The following is a 16848-nucleotide window of genomic DNA, read 5'->3' as shown; positions in this document are numbered from 1 at the left end:
GTTATGCTATACTTTGTATGTAAGTTTCTTGTTTGTTTTTTTTTTGTTTTTTTATTAATTTCTAGTCTTTCATACCTTGCCTGTTCAGTGTTCAAAAACTTGAAAATTTGTTTGATTACAGAGGATACAAAATAAGCATTTCAAAGATCAAAATAGCAACAGTTAAACATTTAAGGGCACGAAATTTTGTGTATAAAAGCTAAAATTACTGACTAGGCGAAAGATTTTAAAAAAAGTAAAGTTAAAAATATGACATAACATCAGCACACTGTCTACAAAGTATCAAATCACTATATGGAAAAATATAAATATCTTACAACCAAAATTAATAAATTATTTTTTTTTTGCTTAAAAGTGTCAAACAGTATATATACACATAAAAGTAATTCAAGTTGTTGCAATTGGCAGAGCACAATACAGAGGTAACGGAAATTGTCCACTGCTTACCATATTATATAATATTAAATATCCACAATCAAGATATATTACACCATCGTACTTCCATCATAGGGGCAGGGATGAGGTTTATAAAGAGACTTCTGATGTGGTGTCTCATATTTGCTTGTCCATTTTTTTTCTCCTCTGTACCCTCGAAAGCTATAATGTGGTTCTTAACATAGCGACTCTTAATAAATTTATTAACTACAACTTTATTAAGAGACATATTGCAAATAAATTCAAAAAGCATCCCCAAAAGAATAACCCCTATTCATACTTCCCAGTGGAATAAAAGATTTACAAATCGAAAATCGCTTTTGCCCACAAAAGGGTGGAAATAAAGATAATCATTATGCTTATGTAATAAAGATATGTAAATATTTGCTTTGAACTGGTCTTTAATCTTAATTCTGCTTAAGTATTCTGCATGTCTTCTGTCTGTATGGTAATGCATGAATAATCCATGCAAAGCCAAATGATGCAAATTATGATTAATATAATAATACATGATACAATATAATACAAACAATGACTGATTATAAATTGCAAACAAAGACATTTTTACTAGGAACAATAACCGAATTAAGCTATCATACATAGTCATCACAAATCAGTATTTGTATACACATAATATCACAATGACCCTATATACAAATTCAATAAACATCTGAGTAAATTCATAAAAACCCCAAGTAGTAAAAGTAGCCAATTCAATGTTCTGGCTCTAAATTTATATCTAAGTGTTATTTTTACTGCACTACTACTTTTCAACCCTTTTTCTCCTCTACTAAGATCAATGTCTGTTTGCTGTTATTCTCCTGAAAGCTCAAATGAAATCGACCCGGAAGTTCTCACCAGCTTGGCGAACTCTAAAAACAGTTCTAACAACAGCACGGACAAAAGTGTGAAAAAAGAGCTGTTAGCTCTATTCAGATATTACAGCCTAAGTCTCAACAAACTGTTCTGAAAATCTCAGAAGTTCAGAACTGAACCAAAGAATTGCCCAGCAGGTACACGAAACATTGATGCAGATCGGTGGAGAGAGAAAGAAAGCAGAAAATGTCTGTCCATCCTGAAGGTACCGGAAAGCACCAAAAACAAGTGTCAAAGATCGTGAAAAAGAAGACATCGACTTGCATCACGCACATTGAGATGAAAAGGGAGACATTGTGCCTGCTTTAGAGCTGGCAGAGTCATAAAGACCATACCAGAAGTACTGCAGGCCCCCTTATGTCAAAACTCTATGACATAGAAGACGTAAAGACTACACGAATGGAGGGAGAGGAATCCGGTCAAAGAGTGGTCATTGATAACGAAATTTGTGCCAGAGCTGACCGTAAGGCAAATTTTTTCAAGCACGGGAGGAAGCAGAGAAGAGGAAAAAAGGCAGAATAACACAGAGAAGAGTCAAGAAGATCGAAGAGAAGGAAGCTACAGTTGCAGAAGGAATAACATATTGTATACTAATGCTAGTGGATTCTTTAACAAAATAGATGAAGTAAATGTATATTGCGCTAAACAAGAACATTGATATTATATGTGTCACAGAGACCCATTTTTTGATAATATAAATTTTTGAGATGCTGAAGTTCATATTGACGTTACACAATTTGAGAAAAGACCGTACTTTAAAATTGAATCTTCTAAAAAGGATATAGTTCTGAGGAGGATCCATCATTTTATGTTAAAATTATATAATTCATCATTAGTAAAAAGAAAGTTGTAAGGCACTTGATTCTTTAGCTGTGGTTAATAGATACTGCAAGTGGTACACTTTGTATTGGATTATTTATAGATTCACCATCTTTAAATTCGACCAAAATTTAGAATTAATTTCTTTTCTTAAAAATATTTGTAATGTTAATAATGATTTGAAACACCCTGGTAGGAGACTTTAATTTACAGATTCCTCTTGGAGAACTGGTTGTGTAAAATGGAAGGTTTGGTCAGCACTAATAAGTCATTCCTTGAATCAAGAAATCTATATTGTATGTTTTAACGAGCAGGGTTGTCCTGTATTTAACTACTGAATAACTAGCTGCGGTTGTAAAGGATAGACTCCAAGCGGAATCCTGCTGGATCAAGTACTTTTCCACCAATGAGCACTTATTATAAATGCACAGTGCTGTCCCCGATTGGCAAAAGTGATCATGTCAGGGTGGTAGTCGATCTAAGTGTTTCTGTAGATTCAATTAAATTAAAGAGAAGATTCTGAAACCATCATGGGGTAAAATAACTAATGATGAATTTTAAATTTAGTATTAAAATCTTAACTGGATTTTAGTTGCTCTAATGATGTCAGCATATGTGGGATGAGTTTACATGCAAACTTACACTGTTTGCTGGGATAGGAACCGCCTAATTTTCGGTCTATAAAGAACAACAGAACCTGTGAAGCTGCCATAGGGACACATCCTCATTGAAGCGCAGGAGGAAGAACAAAGATTAAGCATGGACTGGCATTTGATATTTGAACCTTCTAGTGTTATTCTTAGTCATGCAAGTAGTAAACAGCTCATCCTATGAGAATGAGGAAGTGTAAGCAATGATAAGATATGAGAAAAGAAGAAACTCTAATTAAAGACCAATTGTAAATCATTTATTCTTATTTTTGATAAATTAAGAGGAACGGTAAAGAAAGCGTCGGTACCAGAGTTGAGATAAGGAAGACGGAACAAGGACAACTAGTGCAGGGGAGTCTCAAGGTTACTTGCAAGTGCCTCAAGTCTGTGATTGTTAATGAGCCACTCGGCCCATTAAACCTAGAAGGTTATATGTAAGAATACTAATAGTATATCGGATATTGTTATTACCTTTGATAATGGAGTTAAAAGGAACTATTAAAGCTTAAAATTTTTAAAAGCACTGCCCAGATGGCACATCCCTAAAGCTGCTTGAAGTCCCTAGCTGGAGATGCTAGTTTTTGTAACAGTTCTTTCCTAAATATTTAGTGCCTGTAGTGATACGTGGAAGATCGTCCGGAGGTATGGAAAGATCGGCATCTTAGTTGCAACTTTTTAAAAAGGCTCTACGTCTGACCCTCTTAACTAAGACCTGTTTCGTCTAACTTGTATTCATTTGTAAAGTGCTCTGAACAGTTATTGTTAGATCCCATGTGTTTAGAAGTTTAGAAGACCGTATTTCAAAGGACCAACATGGGTTTTGGTTAAAGAAAAATCTTGTTTGTCAATCTTTTGAGACTTTCGACACTAGACTTAAATTTAATAGATGAAGGTGTCCTGTGGACCTATTTATTTGATTTTAGTAAAGCTATTCGATTCTGTTCCCCATTATCGCCTGATTAACAAGCTAGAGAGTCCTAGGATAACTGTTAAGTTTTAGATGTAATACAGATTTTATCTAGAAATATGAGAGTGTGTGTAGAAGGTGAAACTTCAGAGTGGAAGATTGTATGGTCAGGAGTTCCACAGGGATCAGTCCTTGGACCATTACTATTTGTGTTATTTATTAATGATTTACCAGATAACATTAAAAGTAAAGTTAAAATATTTGCTGACGATCTTAAGCTTATAGCTAATGCCTCCGAGCATGAAACTATAGCTAATGATCTGAACGAACTAGAGATGTGGGAGAGTAAATGGCTTTTAAAGTTTAATCCTACTAAGTGTTCAGTAATGCATTTAGATGTTAACGATAATCCAAGATCAAGTCATTCTCTTAATGGAGTTACATTGGCAAGAAAACAACAATTTCAAGAAAACAACAATTTTATTTAGTATCAATTAAAGCAGACAAAAATATATTTCATATATATAACTAGCACGAACTTTAGATCAGATATCTTAGGGGACATGGAGTAGCAAGAGATTGACTAAAAGATATATAACTTTTACAAAGATACGTCGAGAAGAATCCAGGGTGATACAGGATCGGAGAGTGCAGACCAAAAGTTTACGCACCCACCTTTGCCTCCTGAGTTCTTGGTTGGGTAGAAATTTATGCAAACTTGGTCGTTTATACTCCAAGTCCCTTTCTTAAAAGAAGTAGTATTAACTATGTCTAGAGTTAGCTTCGTTCAATAATAACAATATCAATATAATCAATATCAATACCAGATAAACCTACCGAATAAATTATTAAATATCAATTAATTCATTCCGATAAAAAATTTTATAAATTTAGATATTTAACTTATCTAAAAACATTACAACAAATGTTTAAAAAGCGCCCAAAATCGATTTGAAAGATTTTCTGTCTATAGTACAATCATGATAGTAATAGTAAGTGTGTGCCGCTGCAATTAGATTTGATTACTGCAATTTAAAATTGTTTGGAGTCCAAGTATCTTTTAAGTCAGCTGCCTGTGCTTGTATTAATAGTGCTTTGGTTCTCAGTTTTATCAAGCTAATGGACGTTTCTAAGCAATTGCTTGAAGTTAAAATTTTTTTATGAACAGCGTTCCAAAGCTTGGCTGCATTAAACAAAAAGGTATTTGATTTATTTAGGAGAATAACCATTAGACTCGTTGCACGGTTTGAAATGTTGATAGCCTCATAAAGGGAGTATGGGCAGTGGTACTTGATAATCTTAGAGAATTCTAAAATACAGTGATATTTGTACAAGTTTTGAGCTGTAAGAATTTTTAATCTATTAAAAATGGGTTTTGTATGCTCCTTTTCAAAGTGTTTATGGTCTAGTTTTTGCATACCGTATGGTCTAGTACGTGCACATGTTGATTGTTTATCTAAATATGAGTCAAGGTCGCCAAAAAGGATCCTTATACAGTGCTTCTGTGTGATGAAAAGACTATCATTGGACCGTTCTTTGAGGACAACACCCCAAACACTTATACCATAACTGAGATGTGATTCAAAAAGAGCATTATATATTTTCAAATATAGTTCAGAAGGTATCGAGTGCCGAATTCTGCAGATTGCACCAGTCATAGATCGCAGTTTTTTACGGATGTAGTGCATGTGGGCAATCCAGTTTAGCTTACTATCTATAACAACACCTAAGAATTTGGTATCCTTGACTTTAGTAATAACCTTACCATTGATGAATATTGATCTAGATTCATCTAGCAGGATAGCAAATGGTCTGGTCCGTGCACAGGTGTCATCATATTCAGAGGCAGGTTTAAAATGTATGTAGCAGCATTTGGCAGAATCTGTACAGGAAAAAGACTTGGGAGTTATAACCCATAACTCTCTGCTTTGGAATGAACAGATTAAGGCTTCAATATCTAAAGCCAACAGAATGATATGTTGGATTGTTAGAAATCTGATTATCAGGGAAAAATCTGTGATGATATCTATTTACAAAGCTTTAATAAGACCCCATTTAGAGTATTGTGTTCAATTGTGGAGTCCAGTTGCGGCTCATGGAAGTTGGGGGATCATCTTGGAGCTGGAGAGCGTCCAGAGGCGGTTTACCCGTCTGATTGACGAGGTGGGTACTCTTCCATACAGTCGTCGACTGGAAATCCTCAATTTGACAACGCTGGCAGAGCGGCGAATACGTGGGGACCTCATTGAATCTTTTAAAATGATAAGTGGTTTGGCCAATTACGGAGCTGGTTTGTTCAGTATGAGCAGATCTGGTCTTAATTTGGTATCAAACAGTAGATGCAGTAAAAGTAGCAGTAAAATGAAGAAAGTCCACAGTTCTTTTCTTCCGGAGAGGGTGAGACCATATTGGAACAAACTCCCCTCGGATGTCAAGAATTGTGGGACTGTGTTAAGTTTTAAAATAAGATTAGAGGCTTTCAAAAAAGAGACTATTTTAAACGGATCCGTAAATGATATTCATTTTTGGTATGTTTCGGACGAGGTATTAGGAAAGATTGAGGGATTAAATTATGCTACTAATAAAGAGACGCACAATGAATATCTTGTGTGTCATCCTCATGTTGTTCACATAGCCATGTGCCTACGCGTACTGCGTGACGCGCTTGTTTCACAAGTAGGATAGGCACATACAGATCAGCACACATAAGATGGTACGTGTGCGCGCGCGCAGTGCTGACAATTGTGTCGTATTTTACCCCGGGTGCACGTACATCGTGTGCGATTATTTATACTTATCGAAGGCTATAAATGCCTCTTGTTTATTTTAATTTGGTATTGTTCACTTTTAGACGATAAAATACAGGAATTGCGGTATAATAATACGAATAATTAAGATTGTACGATCAAAATACATCACGAAACAGTATCAACTACCTCGCTACTTATCAACTTATACTATGTACTATGCGACAAAGATACACAATGCAATATTTATATACTTATAGAATAAACGAAACACAGTATTCAGTATTTACTAGTACTACCCCGCTACTACTACTAGTAGTAGTACTACAACTTAATGCGACAAAGGTCAAAGATATTGTATAAAATATAACTAAATAAACAATACGGTGCCCATGCCTGAGCTTTATAAAACTGGAAACACTTCTCAGATTAATTATTTTGCTTCTCAAAAACAATTACAAACTAACAATTTTCGACGTTAAACAGCTACATTAAACATTAACATTACACTTCACAATCCGAAAGAAAGGGGCTCGTCGCTGCAGGCCTGACTTTGACTTGATCCTGAAAAAGTACATGTCATTTAGGTACCGCGACAATTGTGAATTGACCCCCCGACAATTGACCCCCTATGTAATTACACTGGGGTCAATTGTCGCGAAATCTAGCCCGGTTTAGTACGACAATTGGCCCCCCGAAAATTGACCCACCGACAATTGACCCCCTACCTATGTAATTAAACTAGGGTCAATTGTCGCGAAATCTAGGACTTAGTACGACAATTGACCCCCATGTAATTACACTGGGTCAATTGATCGGGTTAGGGTCAGGGTCAGGGTCAGAGTCAGTGGTCAGGGTCAGGGTCCTGGATCAGGGTCAGGGTCAGGGTCAGGGTCAGGGTCAGGGTCAGGGTCAGGGTCAGGGTCAGGCCTAGGGTTAGGGTTAGGGTTAGGGTTAGGGTTAGGGTCAGGGTCAGGGTCAGGGTCAGGGTCAGGGTCAGGGTCAGGGTCAGGGTCAGGGTCAGGGTCAGGGTCCTGGATCAGGGTCAGGGTCAGGGTCAGGGTCAGGGTCAGGGTCAGGGTCAGGGTCAGGGTCAGGGTTAATTGTATTAAATTATATTGTCGGGGGGTTAATTGTCGGGGGGTAAATTGTCGCCCACCCGTCATTTAATGTAATTACATAATACAATATAATACATAATACAATGTAAATGTTGCTGTTACAAAATGTATAGCTAACATAAGCGAGCGTTCATGTATGACGTCAGCAGCCGAGGGAAAAGGGTATTTGGAAATGCTGACGGTTGCTGACAGGAGGGGGAGGTATGAGCCTTGTTAACGTCAACAAAAATACGTGAATTCAAATCAATTTTATTAGCAATAAAACGTCACTAATTTCCTTAAAATTAGTACTCGAACTGAACTCTGGTGACCAACTGCTTAAATCAGTCACACACTAATTTTCCCTGCCTCATGCCTACTACTGGAAACTGTATCTCCAGACAAGTGTCAGACGTTACTATGCATTGGTTGCTCTTCAAAAAGGTTAGCAAAAAGATAAAGAGTGCGACCCTGATAAACTTTTGGGAGAGATTCATCGACGACATATTTGGAGTGTGGATGGGGACAGCGGGACAATTTACAATGTTTGTCGAATTGTTGAACAAACTGGCTAAATCAAACTGGCAGAACCATATAGAATCAAGGTTAACTTTTTAGACCTTACCTTGAGCTTGGACTCAGAAAATCAGATCTGGTACAAGCTATTTAGAAAGGAAACAGATGCTAGGAACTACTTGAGATCAGATACATATGTAGTTTCCAACCCCACCATGTGTAGAGGACCTGGGCGAACTAAAGGAGGATCTTGCCAGATGCGGACACAACAACAACGGTGACAAACTAGAAGAAATCGAGCCGAAAGCAATACAGAGGTCTATTGAGAACCCAGGAAATCCAACCAGAGACACTGAGGATAAGACACAACAGAGCCTCGTATTTTCCGTACAACACTCTTGATAACATTAGTCTTACAAAGTTGGTTAAGAACTTAATCTGGTCATTAAGCTACTAGGTTAATGTTATGTGGGGATGTACGGATAGTATCTGCCACTAGGAAACACCCTTCAATCGGTAATACACTAGAAAAGAATCGACTACTGGGACAACTGGAAACCCTTGATGTAGGACAATTACAGAGGTGTAATGGACCTAGCTGCAAAATTTGCCCCGTCCTCTTTGACAAGGACTCAAAAGATCATGGGGGGGGGGGGGGGGGGGGGGGGGCCAATGACTACCAATGGAGACTTTTGGGGACTAATGGGGACTAAAAATCATGGGGACTAGAGGTCAACTCGTTGACGTAATTCACCATTTGTCCCCATAAGTCCCCAGAATTTTTGACAGTTATTTATGGTTTTCAAGTTAGTTTAATAACGATACGATCGAGATGTTTTGTCCAAGATAAGAGTAGGATAAATCTAAATGGGGACTAATGGAGACTTTTGGGGACTAAAAATCATCTAAATGGGGACTAATGGAGACTTTTGGGGACTAAAAATCATGGGGACTCGGGGTAAAATCGTTGACGTAAGCCCCCCCCCCCCCCCCCCCCCCCGATCATGGTCAACAACATAGAACTGGTGCTAGACGGAACTCTAAAATGCAAGGACAAGCATGTTATCTACCTTATTGGTCATAATTATCACGGACATTACTTTCACACTGAAGACCTCAGCGTGAATAATTATGTCCGTGAAAATAATGTCTGTGGTATTAAGGTCCGTGAATAATAAAGTCCTATAATTATTTCCATTAATTTTAGTGTGCGTCCCACATAGGCGTAGATATGTCTGTAGCCGATTACTATATTAGCTAATTAGTATACTAGGACAAATATAATCACTCCTCAGTCACATTCTAGAGTTCAGAAAAAGAGTAAAAAACTGAATATTAAAAACTGGAGTTATTTCTATTTTAAAGAAGTCATTTTGGCTAGTATCCCGAACCGAGATATTATATGTGCAATTTTTTTCATGGAAGCCTTTTTATTTAGTATCCACTACAGGCACGTAGCCAGGATTTTTCTTTGGGGGCCCTTGGCGAGCGGAGCGAGCCGACCCGTTCAATCCAGCTGCACAACAAAATTTGTTGTTTTCTTGATTTTTTATGTATGGTGTAAAACAGTGTAGAGAAGTGTACGATCGAAGAATATTTCCAGATTTAAACATGTAACAATTGTTGTTTAAATGCTACCTGAAGCTGTTCAAATGAAATTGAACTGGGAGAATCGAGAAGATTACAAGTCACAGCTACGTACAACAATCAGGGTCAGGAATGAAAAGGGATAAGTAGATAGAGCTCCTTATAATCCCTGACTACGACAGGGAGCTGAAGGCAGATCTGGGAGGGTCTGGGCACAATATTATATTGCTATTATATTATCATCTGCACACTTATACTTTAACTTAGCTTAAACTAATTACAACACTACAAATCCATTACATTTATTGAGGATATGAGTATGACGTATTTATGTCGATACGTTATTCAACTATTTATTTCTATTAGAATCTGTCTTCACTAAGTCTATTTAGAGACAATCAGAAATTTGAATCATTTATCAAGACATTATACTTATACATCACAAAACCTCCGACTTGATTTACAACTTAACTTCACAAACACTAATCATATAATACAAACTTACTCTGTCGGTTATCATACTATAATTCAAGGCAACATTAGCGTCCGTGAATTGATCTCTGCAGGAGCCCTCCCTTACTAAAACTTGTGTCTTCATCTGCCGTATTACTTGGGAATATCGCCGGTCTCAGCTTCAAACATAAAGGTATGATATTCAATAGACGCCGCTCTGCAAACGTCACCTGAAAAGGGATAAGTAGATAGAGCTCCTTATAATCCCTGACTACGACAGGGAGCTGAAGGCAGATCTGGGAGGGTCTGGGCACAATATTATATTGCTATATTATCATCTGCACACTTATTCTTAGTTTTAAACTAATTACAACACTACAAATCCATTACATTTATTGAGGATATGAGTATGACGTAGTTATGTCGATACGTTATTCAACTATTTATTTCTATTAGAATCTGTCTTCACCAAGTCTATTTAGAGACAATCAGAAATTTGAATCATTTATCATTTATCAAGACATTATACTTATACATCACAAAACCTCCGACTTGATTTACAACTTAACTTCACAAACACTAATCATATAATACAAACTTACTCTGTCGGTTATCATATTATAATTCAAGGCAACATTAGCGTCCGTGAATTGATCTCTGCAGGAGCCCTCCCTTACTAAAACTTGTGTCTTCATCTGCCGTATTACTTGGGAATATCGCCGGTCTCAGCTTCAAACATAAAGGTATGATATTTAATAGACGCCGCTCTGCAAACGTCACCTTATCACCTACCTGAAACAGATTTTAAGATAAGCAACTAAATAAAGATTCGTTGAGATTCTGAGTTTCTGCCCTGACGGCTAACCAAATAAAATTTGGTCGGACAGACTCATCTCGCATATTAGGAAAAGCAGCTGAGGTTTAAGATATTTACCTTCTTTCAGATTTCTTTTTTAGACTGAACTAAACTTTAAACGATAACCTCTGAATGATCTGAACAACTAACTTTAAGGACATCGATCCTAAGAAATGGCCGTTTTTAAAAGCTTTAAAAAATTTCAAAGGGTCTACACAATGTCAATAACGCGCGGCCGGCTGGCGCTAGATATTGTAAAAGGCTTACGATTTTTTCCTTTATTCATCAGAAAGTCAATGTGGCAGACATAAAGAGCTAAAACTCTGTCAAAGCTTCTAGATCAATCTTTCGATACTGTTTAGGCGGGAACTACAGGAGGTGCTATTTTCAGGTCCGTCTAGATCTCTGATAGGAAAAGTTAGTGGATCACTGGATCCGTCCCTGAAGTGAAACAAATGTTACTATCTTGCAAATGTTAACCATTTTATTTCGATTAGAATCGAATTTAACATACTTAAACTTGATATGATGTAATAATGAGGTACGTGTAAAAATCAAGGGTATCCCTCGAGCCAGTTCAGCTTGTGTAATATAACAAAATAAATAGGGAAAAATAAGGGAGAGTACCTGGTGCCATGCTGTGTCAACAGAAGCGCTGAGGATAAATTCAGTGAGCATTAGTTGGAAAGGATTGTCATCAGTTACTGTATGAGTTAGTGTTGTGGTGGACGAAAGGATAAGCCGCTGATCAGGGATATAGGCCCCTCCTCACGAACTCTCTGCTGTGTTGGCGCAACGAGTGAGACTTTGGGGTGGTCAAAAGATGTGATGGTCCCGTCAAGTCTTGGCGAAACTCAACATAGGTCAGATAGGTAGAAAACAATGCCATTGGAAAACTCTATCCAATGCAATAGTCACATTATAGTCATTTCTAGAGAAAAAAAAAAACCTGGTTAATGTTGTTTAATGTGAGAGAATAAGATAAAAGAGTCGACCAATTTTTGTCAGTGTAAATATTGTCAAACAGCGGGCTCCAAAATCGTCTAGGGGGAAAGAGCCCTGAATATCAGCTATCTGCCTTAGTACCTTGGCTCTAAAGTCTAAATTATGCAGCGATGACGACATAAAAAGTCGCTGTATCATGGCAAATCTTGCTTTGTCAGAACTAAAAGAAGGTTTAGGAGCAAAGTAAATATCAGACTTAAGATATGAAAGCACAGAAAGACTGAGTCAAATGTACAATTGTAGCTGCTGTCAGCTATTCTGCATCAAATAAAATATTAAGGGGCCATCTACTTAGGACGTCCAGCAAAAAGGGAGGGGGAGGTGGTTTTGGAATTTCGGACAAATCCGGACAGTGATAGGGAGTGGTTTCTGAAAATCCGGACGTCCGGAAATTTTGGCAGAATTAACGAAAAAGTCGCATTTATTTCAACTCTTTGACACTAATTACTCAGTAAGTTTAGATCCCTGTATTTTGAACGAGAAGTCGTTTCCCAGAGCAGCTCATGAGAGCCGAGACACAACTCGCATATTCTGCTACTGCCTTAAAACTTATTCCATTGGATGGCTACCTACTTAAGTACCTTAATGTAACTGTGCTAAACTTGTTCGACACTAAATGTATTATTGTCTATTCTAAGTGACTACACATTTTATTAACAATGAATTTGAGTTGGTTTTATTTGTACTCTTTAAAGTAGCTGGAAATCCGGACGTCCGGGGGAGGGGGTTTGAAAATTCGGACACACCCGGACAGGGGGAGGGGGTGCTCCCCGGGGGTGGTCTGAAAATCTGCAATTTTGACGGACGTCCCAAGTAGATGGCCCCTAAAGTCTAAACAAAAGTTCTCAAAACGTACACAACGAGAGAGTGTCGACCTACATGTCAATGAAACAGACTGTTTCACTGTTTGAGACAACACGTGTGTTTGCGCGCAATTCTGGAATAATCCGAGAGATGAACTGTAGCGAGTGTAACTTTAGTGTGCAGATGAGTGTGTACTTCGATGTATACTATTTCTGCACGTACAGGATCCTTTGTAAGGGGTCATTCACATATTTAGTTATCACTCACTTTGCTAACCAATACAGCAATACTGGGGTAGGTTCACTGATAGTGTTTCTCAGAGATATAGATGGCTGTAAATTATGCTAATAAATATATAAAAATAAATATGGTCAAATGTTAAACAATGAGATGATTTAAGAGAAGCAAATATTAGTGGACTGAAATTATAATCTGATAAAGTGCAGCTGTGAACTCAAATGTATAAAACAAACTCACAATTCGGATCGAACAGTTTAAAATGAAACACAATAAGACAGAGTAATTGGTAAAATGTTAAACAATAAGCTGTTTTAAGACAAGAAAATATTAGTCGACTGAAATTATGATCTGATAAAGTGCAATGTGAACTCAAATGTATAAAACAACAGATCGAACAGTATACAATAGTACATTTAACAAATGTACTATTGCAAATGACAAAAGTGTAATAAGGTAACTGGTAACAAGTCTGCTGGTTATTCAAAATTTAACATTAAAATATGTCCCGGCCCTTTGAATCATCCGCCGAATGATCAACTGAATGATTGAAACAAACAAAGGAACAAGCAAAATTTGTTAAATGGAGTGCATGATCAAAGAAGGTATATTAGCTCCCTACAAAAATCTAATCCAATGAAAAAATAAATCCAAAGTCCAATTGCAAATGACAAAAGTGTAGTAAGGTAACTGGTAACAAGTCTGCTGGTTATTGAGAATTTAACATTAAAATATGTCCCGGCCCTTTGAATCATCCGCCGAATGATCAACCGAATGATTGCAACAGACAAGGAAACAAGCAAAATTTGTTAAATGGAGTGCATGATCAAAGAAGGTATATTAGCTCCCTACAAAAATCTAATCCAATGAGAAAATAAATCTAAAGTCCAATTGCAAAAGACAAAAGTGTAGCAAGGTAACTGCAGGTAACAAGTCTGCTGGTTATTGAGAATTTAACATTAAAATATGTCCCGGCCCTTTGAATCATCCGCCGAATGATCAACTGAATGATTGCAACAAACAAAGGAACAAGCAACATTTGTTAAATGGAGTGCATGATCAAAGAAGGTATATAATTAGCTCCCTACAAAAATCTAATCCAATGAGAAAATAAATCCAAAGTCCAATTGCAAATGACAAAAGTGTAGTAAGGTAACTGGTAACAAGTCTGCTGGTTATTGAGAATTTAACATTAAAATATGTCCCGGCCCTTTGAATCATCCGCCGAATGATCAACCGAATGATTGCAACAGACAAAGAAACAAGCAAAATTTGTTAAATGGAGTGCATGATCAAAGAAGGTATATTAGCTCCCTACAAAAATCTAATCCAATGAGAAAATAAATCTAAAGTCCAATTGCAAAAGACAAAAGTGTAGCAAGGTAACTGCAGGTAACAAGTCTGCTGGTTATTGAGAATTTAACATTAAAATATGTCCCGGCCCTTTGAATCATCCGCCGAATGATCAACTGAATGATTGCAACAAACAAAGGAACAAGCAAAATTTGTTAAATGGAGTGCATGATCAAAGAAGGTATATTAGCTCCCTACAAAAATCTAATCCAATGAGAAAATAAATCTAAAGTCCAATTGCAAAAGACAAAAGTGTAGCAAGGTAACTGCATGGGTAACAAGTCTGCTGGTTATTGAGAATTTAACATTAAAATATGTCCCGGCCCTTTGAATCATCCGCCGAATGATCAACTGAATGATTGCAACAAACAAAGGAACAAGCAAAATTTGTTAAATGGAGTGCATGATCAAAGAAGGTATATTAGCTCCCTACAAAAATCTAATCCAATGAGAAAATAAATCTAAAGTCCAATTGCAAATGACAAAAGTGTAGCAAGGTAACCATGCAGGTAACAAGTCTGCTGGTTATTGAGAATTTAACATTAAAATATGTCCCGGCCCTTTGGAGCATCCGCCGAATGATCAACCGAATGATTGCAACAGACAAAGAAACAAGCAAAATTTGTTAAATGGAGTGCATGATCAAAGAAGGTATATTAGCTCCCTACAAAAATCTAATCCAATGAGAAAATAAATCTAAAGTCCAATTGCAAAAGACAAAAGTGTAGCAAGGTAACTGCAGGTAACAAGTCTGCTGGTTATTGAGAATTTAACATTAAAATATGTCCCGGCCCTTTGAATCATCCGCCGAATGATCAACTGAATGATTGCAACAAACAAAGGAACAAGCAAAATTTGTTAAATGGAGTGCATGATCAAAGAAGGTATATTAGCTCTCTACAAAAATCAAATCCAATGAGAAAATATTGTTTTCCGATATTACAATCACAATCCACGGACATGACTAAAATGACTGACACATGACTAAAATGACTGGCACGTCCCGCGCGGCATCAGAAATATGGGAGAAAATCTGGCACCACGATTTGTGGTGCCAGTTTGTGGCCATGGATAGAGCCCTCTTTGCCGCCTCCGGCGGTCGCGCGCTACTGCAAGCGAGAGGGCTCTGGTTAGAGCAACTCATGTTGCTAAGAAACGCTTTATTAACTTACATAGTAGTGGAAAGTATGTAAATTAGATTCATTTTATCTTGGTTGTTTAGGCCAATAGATTTAAGATATTTTTAAAACTTTAGTAGATATATTTTTGATGATGTGTGATGATGTTTGTGTCATTATATTTTGATTTGATTTTTTATTTGATTTTATTTTCAATAGGTCAAATCTTCCTCTTTCCCTGATAAAAGTCATCACCTCAAAATATCTTTGACCTGATTTTCAGACATTTTATTAGATAACTTTTGGAAGAAAGTATTTGCTTCTCTTCCCATTCCACCTGTTGTTGATATGCCTATTGGTGTAAATGTACCATGTTCCACTTTAACGATCCTTTTGTAGCGCGATGCGTTACTGTGCCGCGCCGCGCACTCAATGAGGCTTCTCACAGCGATCGGCGAGATGCGCTACTGTGTCGCGCCAAGCTGCCATGAATTGACATCGTCAATTAAACGATCCTTTTGTTGTACATGTTTTTCTTCTGTCACTCGCTAGTTATAGTGTACATACTCATTGGAGATCCAAAAGCCTTATTGGAAGGATTTTGACTCTTGAGCATACAATACTCATAACTCAAATGCCCTTTCCAATGTATAGGGTTCCATACACTCCTAGCACTAGCATCTAACCTAAATCCATTTGTTTTATTGGCCCCTGCAGAAGGTCCTCTCCCGTTGACAGAAGAAGCAGTTCATGTGCCGCAGCACTGTCATTCGTGGTGACATGTTTACAGCCAGCAGTTTCTAAAAGCTCTGCTAACACTTCTCTCAATGAATTGTAGCTTACTATCCTGTTGCTGGATTCTCTCACAGTCTCACGTATCTCTTCTTGTTCAGGAAGCTTGAAAAGAGCGACGCGCCAAGGTTAACGGATGCAGGATAACTGAGTGATGACTCTTGAAATATTTGAACCAAATATTGAATATTGACTTTCGAAGATCAGTGCAACTGCAACTAACAAACTAAACTCGACGCGCGTCTTAGTATTTTTAGAAAAGGATACATATTATTTAGTAATATATATAAAGTCAATCCCGATCAAAATATTCAATCCCGGGATTTTGGAATCCCAACCAAAAGTAATCCCGGGATTCCCAAAAATCGGGGGGGGGGGGGACTTGGGATTCCTGAAAGCAAATGCCGCCTTAATTGACGATTTCAATTGTTCGCAGTTCGACGAGGCCCAGTAGTGCATCCCGCCGATCTTACGATCTAGCGAGAAGCATAATTGAGTGTGCGGCCTAGTAACGCATAGCGCTATACAAATGCCGATGAATTAACATCGTCAATCAATCACGATCCGTGCCATGACCAAACTCTTGTAGTTTT

At 37.5% G+C, this 16848-nt stretch overlaps 1 protein-coding gene and 2 long non-coding RNA genes across 6 annotated transcripts in view; 2 read left to right on the top strand and 1 right to left on the bottom strand.

Moving 5' to 3' along the window:
- Window positions 1-16848, top strand: part of LOC134811823 (small ubiquitin-related modifier 1-B-like) — a 93671-nt gene that overhangs the window by 49690 nt on the left and 27133 nt on the right. For 2 of the 4 annotated variants that reach the window (XM_063818933.1, XM_063818919.1), the window contains exon 1: window positions 10476-10491. The exons of the other annotated variants lie outside the window; for them this stretch is intronic. The gene's annotated coding sequence lies outside the window, so the exon portion shown is untranslated. Of the gene's footprint in view, window positions 1-10475; window positions 10492-16848 lie in introns of those variants that run through there. 4 annotated transcript variants of the gene reach the window in all.
- On the top strand, window positions 4601-5531 carry LOC134818941 (uncharacterized). The gene is made up of 2 exons (XR_010160707.1): window positions 4601-5090; window positions 5279-5531. It is a non-coding gene; the product is annotated as an uncharacterized LOC134818941 (long non-coding RNA).
- LOC134811858 (uncharacterized) lies at window positions 6556-11879 on the bottom strand. The gene is made up of 5 exons (XR_010159860.1): window positions 11574-11879; window positions 11214-11387; window positions 10693-10882; window positions 10143-10320; window positions 6556-6998 (listed from the first exon to the last, which is right to left on the bottom strand). It is a non-coding gene; the product is annotated as an uncharacterized LOC134811858 (long non-coding RNA).

This window comes from Bolinopsis microptera, chromosome 1, assembly GCF_026151205.1.
Source record: "Bolinopsis microptera isolate Bmic1 chromosome 1, MBARI_Bmic_1.0, whole genome shotgun sequence".
In the NCBI taxonomy this organism is placed as follows: Eukaryota; Metazoa; Ctenophora; class Tentaculata; order Lobata; family Bolinopsidae; genus Bolinopsis; species Bolinopsis microptera.
This window is presented reverse-complemented; position numbering and strand designations above follow the sequence as displayed.